We start from the raw sequence: 16,222 nt of genomic DNA, 5'->3' as shown, positions 1-16,222 counted from the left end.
AAGTTTCCTCTTTTGAAGTCAAATGTGACCGTGTTGGATTTTCTTGGCAATTGGCCAGTTACATGTATGTTTAATTTAATAGCACTGTGGTCACTGCTCCCAATCGGTTCAACAACACTTACATCTCGCACCAGGTCCCGGTCCCCACTGAGGATTAAGTCCAGGGTTGCCGTCCCTCTGGTCGGTTCCATGACCAACTGGTCTAGGGAATAGTCATTTAGAATATCTAGAAACTTTGCTTCTAAATAATTTAAATTTATTTATTCCCATTGTTATCAATGGGAATAAAATTACTTAAATCTAAACACCCTCATTTAATCAGACTGTGGATCTGAGTGAGCATGTGCATAAATGGTGTCTGCTATTGAGCCATACTTCCACCTTTTCAAATTCTATTTCCTTGAAGGTCAAATTTTGAAGCTTTATTATGGAGAGTTTTCCACTGGGATAATATAACATGGAAAGAGATTATAATATACTATAAATGCAGTGTGTGTGTTCTTTAACAATATGTGATGAACAAGTGTTTGCAAAACATTTTATTCCTTCTACTGTTTCTTCTGCTTGTCAAACTTGATGTCACCTCCAAAGAGAGCATGCAATTGTCCTGAGACCTGGAAAAAAGTACTGATGTTTAAAAGTTGGCATTTTAGACTATGGGAGTGACTTTTAAATAGGCCCTTAATGAGTAATTTCTTCAATTTTACCATCTCAAGCTAATTAACTGTCAAAAGCCAGTACCCAGCAGTTTCTTAATATGGCAGCAGTTTCTGTATTTTCCAAATAATGCTATTGAGGGCATGTCTAAAACAAAAGGCCTGAACTGAACTGGCTCACGGTTCTTTCACACTAAAGCCCACACTCCTGATTAGCTTTCTTCATTTCAGCAGCCTAATTTGGCGGTGGTGGGGAGCACTTTGTTTTTGCTTTTGTTAAACAGTGGGAGTCAGAAACCCTTGCCTGCCTACAGCAACTAACTCAAGAGATCTACCAAGAGATCTTTCCCCTGCTTTAGCAGACTGCAAAGAAACTTTTTAAAAATATATCAGTATTTTATCCCTCAAAAGACAAACCCACCATGACACAAGAGAGAGAGAGAGAGAGATTTTCCTCACCTGAAGACAGATCCAAGCAAATAGAAAAAGTGTGAATCTAACAACATTGTCCACCTGGTAACATTGAATGAAAAAGTTATTTAACAGCAGGCAATTGCCAATGGTAGAAGAGAAACACATCAGATTTACAGTGTGTTGACAGCTACATGGGCAGATTTGGAGACAGAGAAGAAAAGTGTTAGAATTCTTATAGGAGTGTTCTGGGAGAACATGGGCAGCATGTGATTCAGCTAATACTGTGAAAGCATGTGAGGCTGAGCCTCCTCTTGAAATCTGACTCCCAAAAATCTGCTCCACTCTTAATTCACATTGTATATTTACCAGATTTGGTTCATCACAGCTGGGGATGAAATGAAGAAAGTGTCTCATTACTTCCTGTGCCTCAGCAACCATACTTGGATATGGAACAGCAGGCAAAGGAGGGACCTCTTCTTCTCACTGACCTTTGCTGCGCTGTGCATCCCAAAGAGAAGGAGCAGTGTGTAAAACCTCTTAAAGGACATGAGAATAGAGAAGTAAGAGCAATTGGTCAGCATTTTGGGCAACTATTTTCTTGACCATAGTAAGTTCTCTCTCTGGTCTTGGAGTCAATCCTAAGGAAAGGTGATGGCCCCTCCTCCACTTGTTTCAATAACTGCATTGAAGCCCTAGGGAATGCCTTGCTGGAAAAATAAAAGTTCCATCTTATCAGTAAAAGCACTATTGCCACAGAGTGACATCAATGAAAAATGCTCTGAGTCTCTCAGTTATATGCAGCTTTTAGCTCTTCATACCAAATCCATTTATGTATTGTCTAGTGATACAGGCAAGATGCTGTTTTGTCATGAAGTGCTTTTATCTTTCAAGTTTCAACCAAGGAGTCCAAGCATCAGTGCTGTCTCTTTCCAGTAGATCATTTCATTTTCATTTTACTAAATGATTTATTAGAAAGCTCCCCATAGTATTAAATATAAATGTCAGGTAAAGGTTAATTCAATCAATACAATGTAATATGACACAGAACACTTTAGCACGCATGAGGGTTATTAATCGGTATTCTAGGGAAGAAAATTAAATTAGTCATGATTTAGCATGTTAAATGTAGAAGTTGATCTCAACTATTTTCTCGTCATAAAGATGTAAATGTACTGCCTTCAAGTTGATTCCGACTTATGGCGACCCTAGGAATAGGGTTTTCATGAGGCTGAGAGGCAGTGACTGGCCCAAGGTCACCCAGTGTGCTTCATGGCTATGTGGGGATTCAAACCCTGGTCTCCCACGTCGTAGTCCAACACCTTAACCACTACACCACAAGTGTTCAAAAGCAATTGGCTTTGTGGATTTCCTTATCTGACAGGGAAAGGCTGCATTATGTACAGGCTTTAATTTGTATCAGAGCTCAGCTTGTGAAGTAACTATAAAGAGCACAATATCTGCCTTCTGAAAAGATTTATATCCTACCTTTCATTCATATGCCCAAATATCAGAAGTTAAAACAATAACTTCACTATTTAAAAAACAAATTAGCAACAATAAATGTCATAAAACAGCCATAGAACATCAAGTGTGGGAGAAGAAATACAAAAATACAAATCATCACAAATTTAACCACAGAAAATAAACAAAACTTCAAAAAGGAACAACAATTCCTGGCTATAGAATTTCCTCCCAAGGAAAACCTGCCTTCAGACATTTTTTTTAATCAATCTTTCCAGGACTTTGATAAGTCATTTTATGAACTTTTAGTCTGCTGGTTTAGCAGCAGTCTACTATATATTATAATGTTGTTTTGAATTGTTTTGTGTAATTTTATCATTATGAGCTCCCTCTCTTTAAGGAGGAAGGGCAGGTTATAAACTTGATATAAAAAACAACCATTTAATTTATGGCCCAAAAACATTCTTAAAAAGGCCAACAGAGAAGGGGCAAGATAAGCCTCCCTTAGGAAAGGGCTGTAGCTCAGTGGTAGAGCATCGGCCTTGCATGCCCAGGTTCAATCCCTGCCATCTCCCAGGAGGGTTGGAAAGACCCCTGCCTGAAGTCCTGGACAACCACTGCCTGTCGATGTAGACATTACTGAGCTTCATGGATTTATGGCGTGACTCATGTTGTGGCAGCTTGCTTTGTTTCACTGCAACTGAAGTGTTCCCCTCCCTAGTCACAATTAGATGTATTTCTGGGAATGCCAGAACACACAGGAGGACCTCTGATGATGATTTTAGTAGATGGACTGGTACAAATGGGAGAAGGCGGCCCTTCAGTTATTCATGTCCCAATCAGGCCCATTTTTAGGAAGGCTTTTGGACAATACATAGTAGCTCCCATTTTGAAATGGTTTAAATTAGGGCTGGGCACACATATTCAACCCATACTTTTTTGGCATTTCAGAAGGGGGAATCCCCTGAAGTTTTTCCATTCAATCTCTTCAGGAAGACAAAATTAATCTCCAGAGCACAACCATCTTCTCCCCACCCCCAAAGAACGCCCCTGGAAACGTCATTCCCATGGGGCACTCAATGCCTAATCAGTAATCAGCCTTTCCCAACCTTTGCTTCCCAAGATATTGTTGGACTGCAACTCTAATCAGCCCCGTCCATTGTTTATGGGGTACAGTTGCAGCACGAAGGGACTGAAGAAGACCTGCCCTGGGAGTGAGTATCTGGCATCTGGATGTTGGCTATTAGCTCCTTTGGGCTGCTGTCTGTCCAGACAGCTGAAGTCCCTGGTAAGTGCTGCAAGGACTGGGACTCCCTGCCTGGCCCCTGCTCCAGAGAGAGACTGCACTCAATCTTGCAGCCCCTTGCAACAGCTGCTGGCTGGGCCAGGAGGAATAAAAGCCCAGCTGCCCTTGGGCGGCGGGTTATCTGCCGGCGAGGTTGCCACCAAAGGGGCAACACCAAAGGGGACTGCCCCTTGGGAAGTCCCTTGGGGAGCCCCTTAGGGAGTCATAAGGGCTCTACCCCCCTTCTATTACTTTTTTCTTGTTTTGTATTTCTTAATTTGTTTTCTGTTAAACCAGTCTAGAGGAGATTGGTGGTGGGGAGGGCATGTGGCACATGTGTAGTTTCTGCACAGGGTGGGAGCCTGTGCAGTGAACTGAATGATAGGAGAAAGTCGCCAGATGCCTTCACAGTGAGAGTCTGTAATTGGCAGAAGGCTGGCCCTCCCTGGGTGTGAGACAGGAGGGGGAATAGATGGGCCCTGTGTGAGTAAGTTTGAATGTGTGTGACTGTTCCCAATCCTCACAGAGGCCTACTGGGATAATTCACTCCAGCAGGCTTTGTTGGTGGGCTTGTGGTGGGCCCATATTAGGTATTTAGGAGGAGTCTTAGCACGGAGGAACATGGGTGATGCCACCCCAATTTCAGTGATTATGGGCAGAGGGAAATATAGCCCTGGGGAGGTGGTGAATTAACATAGAAGGCGAAGGCAAGGCTACCTGTACCTTGTTCCTTGCTGCCACTCCTCTCATGGATGGGTTCCTCGTTGCCCATCTGCTGTGTCCACTGGCCTGTGTGTGTTGTTGTTTAATGACATCCATACATAATAAGATCACTCTCATCCATGACTTGATTGTGGATGAAGGTGCCGATTTGGTGTGTATTACCAAGACCTGGGTGGGTGAGCTTGGAGGAGTTGATCTAACCCAACTTTGCCCACCTGGATACTTGGTGCAGCACCAGCACAGGCTGCAGGGACGGGGGGAGGAGTTGCTGTGGTCTACAGAACTTCCATCTCTGTCACCAGAAAACCACTCTGTCTTGGAGCTGGCTGTGAGGGCCTGCACCTGGTGTTGGGCCGAGGAGACAGCAAACTAGGGTTGCTGCTGGTGTACCGTCCACCCTGCTGCCCGGCAGCTTCTCTGACTGAGCTGGTGGAGGTCATCTCGGCTGTGGCATTGGAGCAGTCCAGAACGATAGTGCTGGGTGATTTCAAGATCCATGCAATGGCTGCCTCTAGTGTTCCATCTCAGGATTTCATGGCCTCCAAGATGACCATGGTGCTGTCTCAAGTTGTTACTGGCCCAACACATAGGGCAGGGCACACCCTCGACTTGGTTTTTGCTCCAGAAAAAAGGAAGGGGTGGTCTGGAGATAGGGGGTGGATGTCACCCCACTGTCATGGTCAGATCACTTCCTGGTGAAGTTTAGTCTTATGGCTCCGATCCTTCCCTGCAGGGGTGGTGGACAGATTAAGATGGTCCACCCCTGGAGACTAATGGAATCCACTGGATTCCTGAATGCCCTGGGGGAGTTCCCAGTAGATAGAGCAGGTGACCCTGTTGAAGATCTTGTCATGCTGTGGAACAGCGAGGCATGTCGGGCTCTCGACACGGTTGCCCCCGAGCGTCCTCTCCGGCACTGTGGAGCCCGGCTTGCACCTTGGTACACCAGTGAGCTAAGGGCAATGAAACAGGCTGGACGACGGCTAGAGCCAAGTGGCAAAAGACGTGCTGTGAGGCTGATCAGGCATGAGTAAAACATCATAACCGTGCCTACTGTGTGGCGGTGAGGGTGGCGAAGAAGGCCCACTTCTCTGCCTCCATCGCATCCTCAAGTAGCCGTCTGGTGGAGCTTTTCCGTATTGTCAGGGGCCTGTTGACATCAACTCCAGGAAATGGAGCCTTAGACGCTTCGGAGGCCCACTGTGAATTGTTTGCAAGGCACTTTGAGGGTAAAGTCGCTCGCCTCCGTAGCAGTCTTGATGCCCCATCTACATATACTGTAGTCCCCAATGAGGTCTCCAGTGCAACGTCTGCTGCAATTTCTTGGGAACGGTTTCAGTTGATGCGGTCTGATGACGTGGACAAGGTGCTTGCAATGATGCGGCCAGCAATGTGTCTTCTGAACCCTTGCCCTTCTTGGCTTATTAAAGCTTGCTGAGGGGGTCTGACCCAGTGGATCCAGGGTGGATCAATGCATCACTGCCGGAGGGAGTGGTTCCAGCTGTCTTGAAAGAGGCGATGATTTGACCACTCCTGAAAAAGTCCACCCTGGACCCATTGGTTTGTGACAACTACTGACCAGTTGCAAATACCCCCTTTTTAGGGAAGGTGATTGAGAGGGTTGTGGTGCAGCAACTGCAAGTACTTCTGGATGAAATAGATTATCTTGACCCATCCCAGTCTGGGTTCAGGCCTGGTTATGGGACTGAATCGGCCTTGGTCGCCCTGATGGATGTCCTTTATCTGGAAAAGGACAGGGGGAGTGCAACTCTGTTATTCTTACTTGATCTCTCAGTGGCTTTTGATACCATTGACCGTGGTATCCTTCTGGGCCAACTTGGCGAGATGGGCAGTGGAGGAACTGTTTTACAGTGGTTCTGATCCTATTTCCAGGTTCGTTCTCAGATAATAGCATTGGGTGACTGTCTTTCAGCCCCCTGGCAGCTGTGCTGTGGGGTGCTGCAGGGTACCATCTTGTCCCCCATGCTGTTTAACATCTATATGAAGCCCTTGGGAGCAGTCATCAGAAGCTTTGGGGCGAGGTGTCAGCAGTATGCTGATGATACCCATCTCTATTTCTCTGTAACATCTGAATCGGGAGAGGCCATGCAAGCCCTGGACTGCTGCCTGGACTCGGTGGTGGGCTGGATGAGGGCCAATAAACTGAGTCTGAATCCTAGCAAGATGGAAGCGCTGTGGGTTGGTGGTTCCCGAGTTCAGATAATTGGTCAGTTACCTGCTTTGGATGGGATCGTACTCCCTCTGAAAGAGCAGGTCCGTAGCCTGGGGGTGCTCCTGGATCCATCTTTGTCACTAGAGGCCCAGGTGACCTCAGTGGCTAGGAGTACCTTTTACCAGCTTCGGCTGATGAGACAGCTGCGGCTGTTTCTGGACCGGGATAGCCTGACCACTGTTGTCCACGCACTAGTAACCTCCAGGCTGGATTACTGTAATGCGCTGTATGTGGGGTTGCCCTTGAGGTTGGCCTGGAAGCTGCAGCTGGTGCAAAATGCGGCAGCGAGACTGCTCATTGGAGCAGGGTATTGCCAACATGTCACCCCGCTACTGAAAGAATTGCACTGGCTGCCAATTTGCTACAGGCCAAGTTCAAGGTTCTAGTCTTGGTGTACAAAGCCCTATACAGCTCGGGACCAGGATACCTGAAAGACCGTCTCATCCCTTACATACCCAGTCAATCACTGCGCTCTGCAGGTGAGGTCCTCCTGCAGATAGCATCTTATCAAGAGGTTCGTTCTGCACAATATAGGAAATGAACCTTTAGTGTGGTGGCACCTACCCCGTGGAATTCCTTCCCCTTGAATATTAGGGCAGGCGCCATCTCTGCTATCTTTTTGGCGCCTTTTGAAGACTTTTCTTTTTCAACAAGCCTTTTAAGTTGAGGTCTATTGCAGTCTGTGTCTGTGTCAGAACTGCTTAATATGTTTTTTAATAATGTTTTAACCCATTTTTTAGAGTTTTTAAAATGTTTTTAATGCTGTTTTGTCTTAATGTATTTTAAGGTTTTTATGATGTTTTAAACTATTTTTAGTGCCTTGTTTGCCACCCTGGGCTCCTGCTGGGAGGAAGGGCGGGATACAATTAAATAAATAAACAAATAAATAAATAATCAGCCCCATCCAGCATGTTATGAAAGGCTGTATTAAGGGAACATCAAAGGAATAGCAGAACAGGTACCAGATGCCCTTTCCTTCTACTAAGGATGCTCTCTCCCACTTTCACATGTGTCTACCAACCAGCCAATTCCATCCCATTTCCACATTAATCTGCAATTTTTTAAAAAAAACTACACAAATATGAATATTTCAGTGTATTTTTCTCTCAAAAATACATTTTAAAAATGCATTTTAATACACTTTTTGAGCTGAGAATTGTGTTAGAACATTCTGGAAGTGTAAAACAGTGTTATTTAAGTTGCACTTTCCACATTAGTTCAGAAAGTGTGGATTAAGTCAGTTCACATTGGAATTCAGGAAGATCAATTTCCAAAAAACATCCCTTCCACCACAACAATATAAAATACAAATTACAATCACACACACACACACATATATGCTAGGGTAAAGAGGTGCATCTTCAGCATAAGACGAAAACTGTACAGTCAAGGTGCCAGACACACCTCTATTTAGAGAGAATTCCCAGGCCCTCCACCACCCCAGTGCTTCTGAGGGCAACAGAACTACCAAGAGGGCCCACTCTCCTGATCTTAACACCCAAGATAGTCTATAGGAAGGAGGAGTATTTCAGATATTTGGGGCCTAAGTCATTTAGGGCTTTAAATACTAGCATGAGCACCTTGAATTGGGCCTAGAAACTAACTGGCAACCAATGCAGCTGTTTTAAAACAGGGGTTATATGACATCTAAATGGAAGCCAGTCAATAATCTGGCCACTGCATTTTGGACTAACTGAAGTTTCTAAATCATCTTCAAGGGCAACCCCTTGTAGAGGGCATTGCAATAATCCAGTCTGGAAGTTACCAGAACATAGAATACCATGGCCAAGTCATCTCTATCCAAAAGGGGCTGTAGCTGGTGAACCACCCAGAGCTGGAAAAAGGCACTCCTAGCCAATGAGGATAACTCAGCCTCCAGTGACAAGGTCAGATCCAGGAGTACCCCCAAGCTATGAAGCTGTTCCTTCCAGAGGAGTGCAACCCCATCTAGGACAGGGTGTCCTACAGATATTCTTTGTGTAGGGCAGCCTTCACCAACCTGGTGCCTTCCAGATCTTTTGGACTACAACCCCCATCAGCTTGAAGCAGAATGGTGGTGTATTGTCAAATACCTAGCCCTGGCAGGGAAGAGCCAAACTAGTTCAAAATTTCAGGAGGCAATGAACACTCTGGTGGTGAAGACGTTAAATGATTTATTAAACCAAAGCTGTTTACATTGAGCTGGCTGGCATTTACAGGCAATAAAATACCAAACCAAAACTAATGGCTAATGGGTTCCTTCCTCCCCCTGCCTTTGCACTTATCTTACATTGGTCTCGCCGACTGGAAGCCTCGCGACACAGCACAGCAAGGATTGTTGCTTGAAACTCTGCGTCTGAGACCCCTTGAGACTTACCTTGATGTTACTTTGAGGCTCCCCTGGATGGTATTTTGAGGCTTAATCTCCCCAAACTAGGGGTCCTCTATTTATACCCAAAAAGACCCTCTGGGAGGGGGCACCTTATACCTATGTGATCATTATCTTCCCAGCACCTAGGTTACTGGGTTCTCACACAGGTGAGTTTTGTTTATCCCTTCTGACCCTGTATTTGCTACATCTTGGGCTGGGAATGCAGCTGTATTCCCAGTTTTCCCTCCAGAGGCATAGCTGCTTCATTTTGACTAACAAGACTCTTGTTTACACAAGCAGGGTGACAACATTTGCAAACCAATCAAGCCCACTGTCCCTTCCCAGCTTGGGAAGGCCTTAAACAAGCCCACCTGGGTAAGCAGCAGTGTGAGATGAGCTCATTGTTTTGGTTACTTGAACAACTTTTCCCAAGTCCTGCTTTTGAACATAAAGTAAAGGTAAAGGTGTCCCCGCACTTGTAATGCGAGTCATTTCCGACTCTTAGGGTGACGTCTTGTGATGTTTACTAGGCAGACCATATATATGGGGTGGGATTGCCAGTTCTGTCCCTAGCCTTCCTTTACTCCCCCAGCATATGCCGGGTACTCATTTTACCAACCATGGATGGATGGAAGGTTGAGTGGACCTCGACCCCTTTTACCAGAGATTCGACTTCCTCCTTCCGTTGGAATCGAACTCCGGCCATGAGCAGAGCTTCGGCTGCACTACCGCTGCTTACCACTCTGCGCCACGGAGGATAGACAGAGTGAAAAACATCTTTCTCAGCTTCTTATAAATCATGTCAGAAAGCCTGTGCTCTGAGTTTTCCAGACTTCAATACTATGCAATGACACTGTGCCACCAATAAGCACCCCAATAAATCAGAGGGATGGGGAAAGAATTATGGAACAAGGGGAATGGGCATACCATACTAAACCTCCTCGGCCCTCACAACTAGATTTCTTCCAGAGATATTTGGCACTAGAGGTGGGTGGGTGTGAAAGTGTGTGCATGCTTCCCAGATGCCCCCCAAGACCCTATTTGATTTTTTATTTAAAAAATCCCAAACTACTGATCTTTCATACATCAAGGTCCCTTGTGAATTAACAAAATCAACACATTTTTTATGTTTATTTGCACATCTCAAGCTGATTACCTAGACATTTGGTGTTTAGCCACATGTCTGTACCTAGAAATAAGTCATTCTGTGCCCATAGCTAATTTCCACTCAGCTGCACTGTTTGTGGGTAGTCTGTTCACATTACACCATCTTCATCCACTGCAATGGATGAGGTGCTGAACTGTGAGTATCTGAAAATGGGGCGATAATGGTATCACATATTTATTCATTTAAAACAAAAAAAAGTATTGTATATTTCATGGTTTTACAAAGCAATGTTCTGTGAAATGCTCTGCAATATGGAGTTAAACTTTATAGTTCTGTAAATGAACTGTAGAATTATAATTATTGTTGGATGGGGTGTTTACTAGAATACTCCTAGAAATTCTTCTCTCTCTGAATAGAAAGGTACATAGATATGAAATAAGTATATACACTGTGAAGTTCAGGATTCCATATCAGTTCTGTTTCCTACTTTTCCTTATTACATGCAGTAAGCGATTCTGTGGAGCTATGAGAGAAGAGTACCCCATATCTTATGAAGCTGAAATGATATGGAATTAGAGTATCAAACATGCATTGACTGGACTGTATTCACATTTCAGGGCAGCATTGTTGAGCATTTAAGAACATAAGATGGATCAGGCAGGCCAATGGCTAATCTTGATAGTTTTTTAAAAAATCCATAGACAAGGTCTGTTGAAAACAATAGCGAGGGACAGGAAGGGGTGTAGTTTATCAATAGCAGCTGTAACATCCCATCAGGAAATGACTTTTCCAGGGGTCTCCAGTCACAATGAAAGTAACATAGAAGCAGTTGTCCCAGTGTTACAAGTGTTACTGTCTTACACGAACCAGTGCTGAAAGACTTTGTGGAGTTGGTGGTGGTAGTATGTTGCTTGTGAGATCTTTCCTTATGCCAATCCACACCAAGCCTTTCCTACAATCCGTTTGAACCCCTTGCACCCTAATTTAGTTTTGTTGTTTAAGTCTGTATTGAGTGTTAGTTATCCCTTCACACATACACCCCACTCCCATTCTGGCCCAAGTAGTGTAGGAAACAGGGTTTAAAATTGTATGGGAATCCTTCATGAGCAAGAAGTTCCTGCTTCAGAACTTTGCCCTCACACTTGTGGAGAGCTATAAACTGGGTAGAGATGAGACTGGAGGAAGGAACCAGAGGATCAGCTATACTTGACTTGATTCTAACCAATAGAGATGATTTGGTGGATGAAGTGGCAGTTACAGTTACAGGAACTCTGGGGGGAAATGACCCCACCATACTTGAATTCTTGATTTTAACAGAAGCAAAAGCTGAGTAGCCATGTGCGCACCCTGGACTTCAGGAAAGCTGATTTTGATAAACTCAAAGCAATTGTAAGTACAGTTCCATGGCAAGCCACCCTAATGAGAAAAGGAGTCCAAGATGAGTGGGAGTTTCTAAAAACGGAAATTCTAAGAGAGCAATGGCAAGCAATTCCAACAAGGAAAAAAGAGGGAAAACAGCAGAAGAAGCCAATGCGGCTTCACAAAAAGCTTAGAGATGACCTGAAAACAAAAAAGGACACATACAGGAAGTGGAAAGAAGGCCAGGCCACAAAGGAAGAGTACAGGCAGGTATCACGGAATTGCAGGGATGGTGTCAGGAAGGCTAAAGCTGAGAATGAGCTGAGGCTAGCGAGGGATGCTAAAAGCAACAAAAAAGCTTTCTTCAGATACGTCCATAGTAAAAGACAGAGAAAAGAAATGGTGGCACAGCTACTCAATGATGATGGCAAAATGATAACAGATAACAAAGAAAAGGCAGAAGTGCTCAATTCCTACTTTGGCTCAGTCTTCTCCCAAAAAAGGGTCTATGACCCTCCTGGGAAACATGAAGTAGAAGGGGCAGGATTGGAGCTGGAGCTTGACAGACAAATGGTCAAGGAATACCTAATCACTTTGAATGAGTTCAAATTGGCAGGGCCCGATAAACTGCATCCTAGAGTATTGAAGGAACTGGCTGTGGAACTCTCAGAACCGCTGTTTATTATCTTTGCGAAATCATGGAGGCCTGGTGAAGTGCCAGATGACTGGAGGAGAGCTTATGTTGTCCCTATCTTCAAAAAGGGCAAAAAGGAGGAACCAGGGAACTACAGACCAGTCAGCCTAACATCAATCCCTGGAAAAACTCTGGAGCAGATTATAAAGCAGTCAATCTGTAAGCACCTTGAAAACAATGCAGTGATTACTAGGAGCCAACATGGAATACTGCATCCAGTTCTGGTCTCTGCACTTCAAGAAGGATGCAGACAAACTGGAACAGGTTTAGAGGAGGGCAACAAGGATGATCAGGGGACTGGAAACAAAGCCCTATGAAGAGAGACTGAAAGAACTGGGCATGTTTAGCCTGGAGAAGAGAAGACTGAGGGGAGATATGATAGCACTGTTCAAGTACATGAAAGGTTGTCACACAGAGGAGGGCCGGGATCATCCCAGAGTGCAGGACATGAAATAATGGGCTCAAGTTGCAGGAAGCCAGATTTCAACTGGACATCAGGAAAAACGTCCTAAGTGTTAGATCCATACGACAATGGAATCAATTACCTAGAGAGGTAGTGGGCTCTCCGACACTGGAGGTATTCAAGAGGCAGCTGGACAGCCATCTGTCGGGAATGCTTTGATTTGGATTCCTGCATTGCGCAGGGGGTTGGACTTGATGGCCTTATAGGCCCCTTCCAATTCTACTATTCTATGATTCTATGAAGTGCTGGAGGGGGTGGAGCTTGGCAATATGCCCCTCCTTTTTCTCACATGTTTGTTTGCAAGTGAGGAGCTGGAACACCCAAATAGGCGATATTGGCAAGGCCAGCACCCTTGCCAGTGAATGCCTGCTTTCTCCCTTCCTCTGTGTCTACATATAGTCCTTGTATGTTAAATGGTAGTTCACCTAAGCTCACAGGTTATCAACAGCAGCCATCTAGTGTAGGCAGAGAATAGAGGAGACCCCACTCAAGAATTCTTGAATCTTGCGAAATACCAGAAATTTTCTATTTGGGAGTCAGAGTTCAGACAGCAGAACAGTCTTTATAATATACACTATTTATTCATATCTTGCACACTCCAACTAATAAAATACATTCTAGGTGGCCTTAGCCATCATTGCAGAAACAGAAAAACAGAAATATATATCTGCATGAAAGAAGTTGCTGGATGTCCATTTAGCATCAAAGTATCAGACTCTGAAGGCATATCTTAGTTAAAGCAAGTTACAATAGATGAAGTTAAACTCGTAAGTCATATCACAGAGACAAAGTTTCAATGTACACAGAAATACATGTCATGAGACATCACCCATCAGATGTCATGGATGAAATAGATGGATGGTTCTCCTGCTTTCTTCATCCCCCCACTCCAGCTGAGCTGAGAGGTCATTTCTTTACCTGTTAATGTTTATGTTTTATGTAATCTTTCACATCACATAAAAGCTACTTCTGGAAATCCAGTGGAATCAAGTGAAAGTTTGGCGATTATTTCTGTTAGTTGCTTCCAGAAAAAACCATGTTTACAACCCCATTAATCTAGAAAGTTGTGAGAGTTTGTCATTTTATTTTTCGCATGGTTTTCTTGGGATCATGCAACCGCTGCTTACATAATGAAATTTGGGGTGGTATTTCCTCATATAGAAGCATGCAAGTGCATAAACCGATGACATCAGCTATTGTTGTGTCACACCATGCTCACTGGTGTGAATGGAATTTAGTGTGACATGGTGATATATTGATTTAAAAACACAGTTCCATAAAGCAATAGATACTGCAGTGTGAAATGAAAATTAGAAATTGGGACAGAAACACTAGCATTATAATCAGGAAAAATAATGCAATAAACCCCGTATCTGAATGCAGTCATAGTCTGCACAAGTACTCCATTAATGTACACTTTCAGGTTTCAGTAATGTCATCCACTCTTTGCAGGATTAAACACGAGCATTAGCCATGATGCCCTCAAGGCAGTCTCCCTCTCCCTCTCCCCCACAAAAAGGACTATGTACTATGCTGCCAAATTTCATCCAGTTCTGCCAAATAAAAGGAAGTGTGTTCTTTTTTAAAAAAAAACCCCTCAAGCATTAAAAGCTCCTTGTTCCAAAGTACCTGCACCTTTGTCTTGACTACTATGCCTGAAAATTCCATCTAATTCTATCCAAATATGAAAATGTTGTAGCTATTTATTTCCTCATTATAGTCCATGGAGAGACAGACAAAGCTTTGCAAAAACCAAAATGGATCTCTGCCTCTGACCCAAACTGAAGATCTGTGTCCATCCACAGTGCCAAACAAAGCAGTGAAAGTGAAGTGAAGGAGTTTTTCTGTACACACTTCATCCAATGAATAAGTGGAGCAAATACCTATACCTTTCCCAGTCCTGGGTATATTTCCTAGAAATGTTACACCAACACTTCTAAACTATAAACAATTCTCAATTATCAGTGTGGTGTAGTGAGAACCAGTGTGGTGTAGTGGTTAAGGTGTTGGACTACGACCTGGGAGACCAAGGTTTGAATCCCCACACAGCCATGAAGCTCACTAGTGTGACCTTGGGCCAGTCACTGCCTCTCAGCCTCAGAGAAAGGCAATGGTAAACCCCCTCTAAATACCCCTTACCATGAAAACCCTATTCATAGGGTCTCCATAAGTTGGGATTGACTTGAAGGCAGTCCATTTTACATTGTTTACATAAATGTCTGGAAAAATACTTAAGTACCTAAGCAACTCTTTAAACACTAGATTATAAATATCCATCTCCAAAAATAATGTATGCCAGATAAGGAAGGCACAGGAAGGTCATAGTGCAAAGCTATGGAGGAAACTAAAAACTCCACATTTAACAGTACCTTGAACCAAGCATTATTGTGTCCTGAACCCAGAAACATCATTTTTTTCACTTAGCTTGCTTTCTTTGTTGTTGTTGTTTCCATCTGGTTTTGATGTTTGGTTTTAGACTCCTGCTCAGAGCTTCATGCTCCAGATTTCTGGGTCTCTCTGACTCTAGGCTAAATCACCTGCACAAGGCATTCTTGATCAAAGATTTATGTCAAACTGAAAGCAGCTGGGTTCATCCATTTAATGGTGGTAAAGAAAAACATGTCAGTTAACATTTTTATGTATAACATCTTTAGCTCTGGAGAGTAAAAAGAGAGGTGACTGTTGAGTGACAGGTAATGACCTTCAGTGCAGCTGTGCTAGCTTAACTTCACACAGTCTTGATAGTTAGTCATCTTCACCTTTATCTCATTTGGGATACAATTTCTGATAAGGAATTTTGTGGGATGTTTTAAACAAAGGGTGCAATCCAAATGCCTTTACATTATTGATCTGATGGTGTCAAAAGCACGTCAGGGTTGTTTTACACAGACACCAGGCTTACAGTGGGGGCTTGAAATAATTTTTATATAAATCAGTTTCCTGTCCATGGCTAGTTGTTTGCACTTGCACAAATATGTATTTTGAATACCACTGCAAAAACAAAACAAAGCAAAACACCTAAATGGGTTTGTGGTATGCTCCAAACTCTCCCAACCATCAGCGCCCCCTCCCAATAATCCTGCACATAACAGTGGCACTACAGACTGTTGCTGACACCAACAGAAAGCCAACATCCGTAACAACTTCAAGTGGTTGCCACTAATCCAATTATAAAGGTTATGAAAATGTGGTGACTATGAAAGTTGTACCACAGGAATGAGTCATGTGTGTGTGCATGAACATACTGTAATTTATATGCCCCCTTCACCAAATCACAAGTCTATCAAGGAATTTTTCAGTCTGACAGATCTTTTTGAGTCATTAAGTTTTCAAACAAACCTGCTCAAGAATCACCATCTCTACACTGAGTAACTGACTGTTCTGCTACAATGAGCTCTTGTAACATTTTTATCTTGCTTAAGGCTAATCAGAGGAAGTGAATAAATCTTAGAAATTACTTTATAGGACGTTTAGAG

General features: G+C 43.6%; 1 long non-coding RNA gene across 1 annotated transcript; it reads right to left on the bottom strand.

Annotated features, from left to right (window-relative positions):
* Nucleotides 1–420: 420 nt before the first annotated feature.
* Nucleotides 421–15,279, bottom strand: LOC133382196 (uncharacterized). Its single transcript, XR_009761835.1, has 3 exons — nucleotides 15,116–15,279; nucleotides 1,437–1,568; nucleotides 421–614 (listed from the first exon to the last, which is right to left on the bottom strand). It is a non-coding gene; the product is annotated as an uncharacterized LOC133382196 (long non-coding RNA).
* Between the last annotated feature and the right edge of the window lie 943 nt (nucleotides 15,280–16,222).

This window comes from Rhineura floridana, chromosome 3, assembly GCF_030035675.1.
Source record: "Rhineura floridana isolate rRhiFlo1 chromosome 3, rRhiFlo1.hap2, whole genome shotgun sequence".
NCBI classification, from domain to species: Eukaryota; Metazoa; Chordata; class Lepidosauria; order Squamata; family Rhineuridae; genus Rhineura; species Rhineura floridana.
The sequence above is the reverse complement of the archived record's forward strand: the minus strand, read 5'-3'. Positions and strand labels throughout refer to the sequence as shown.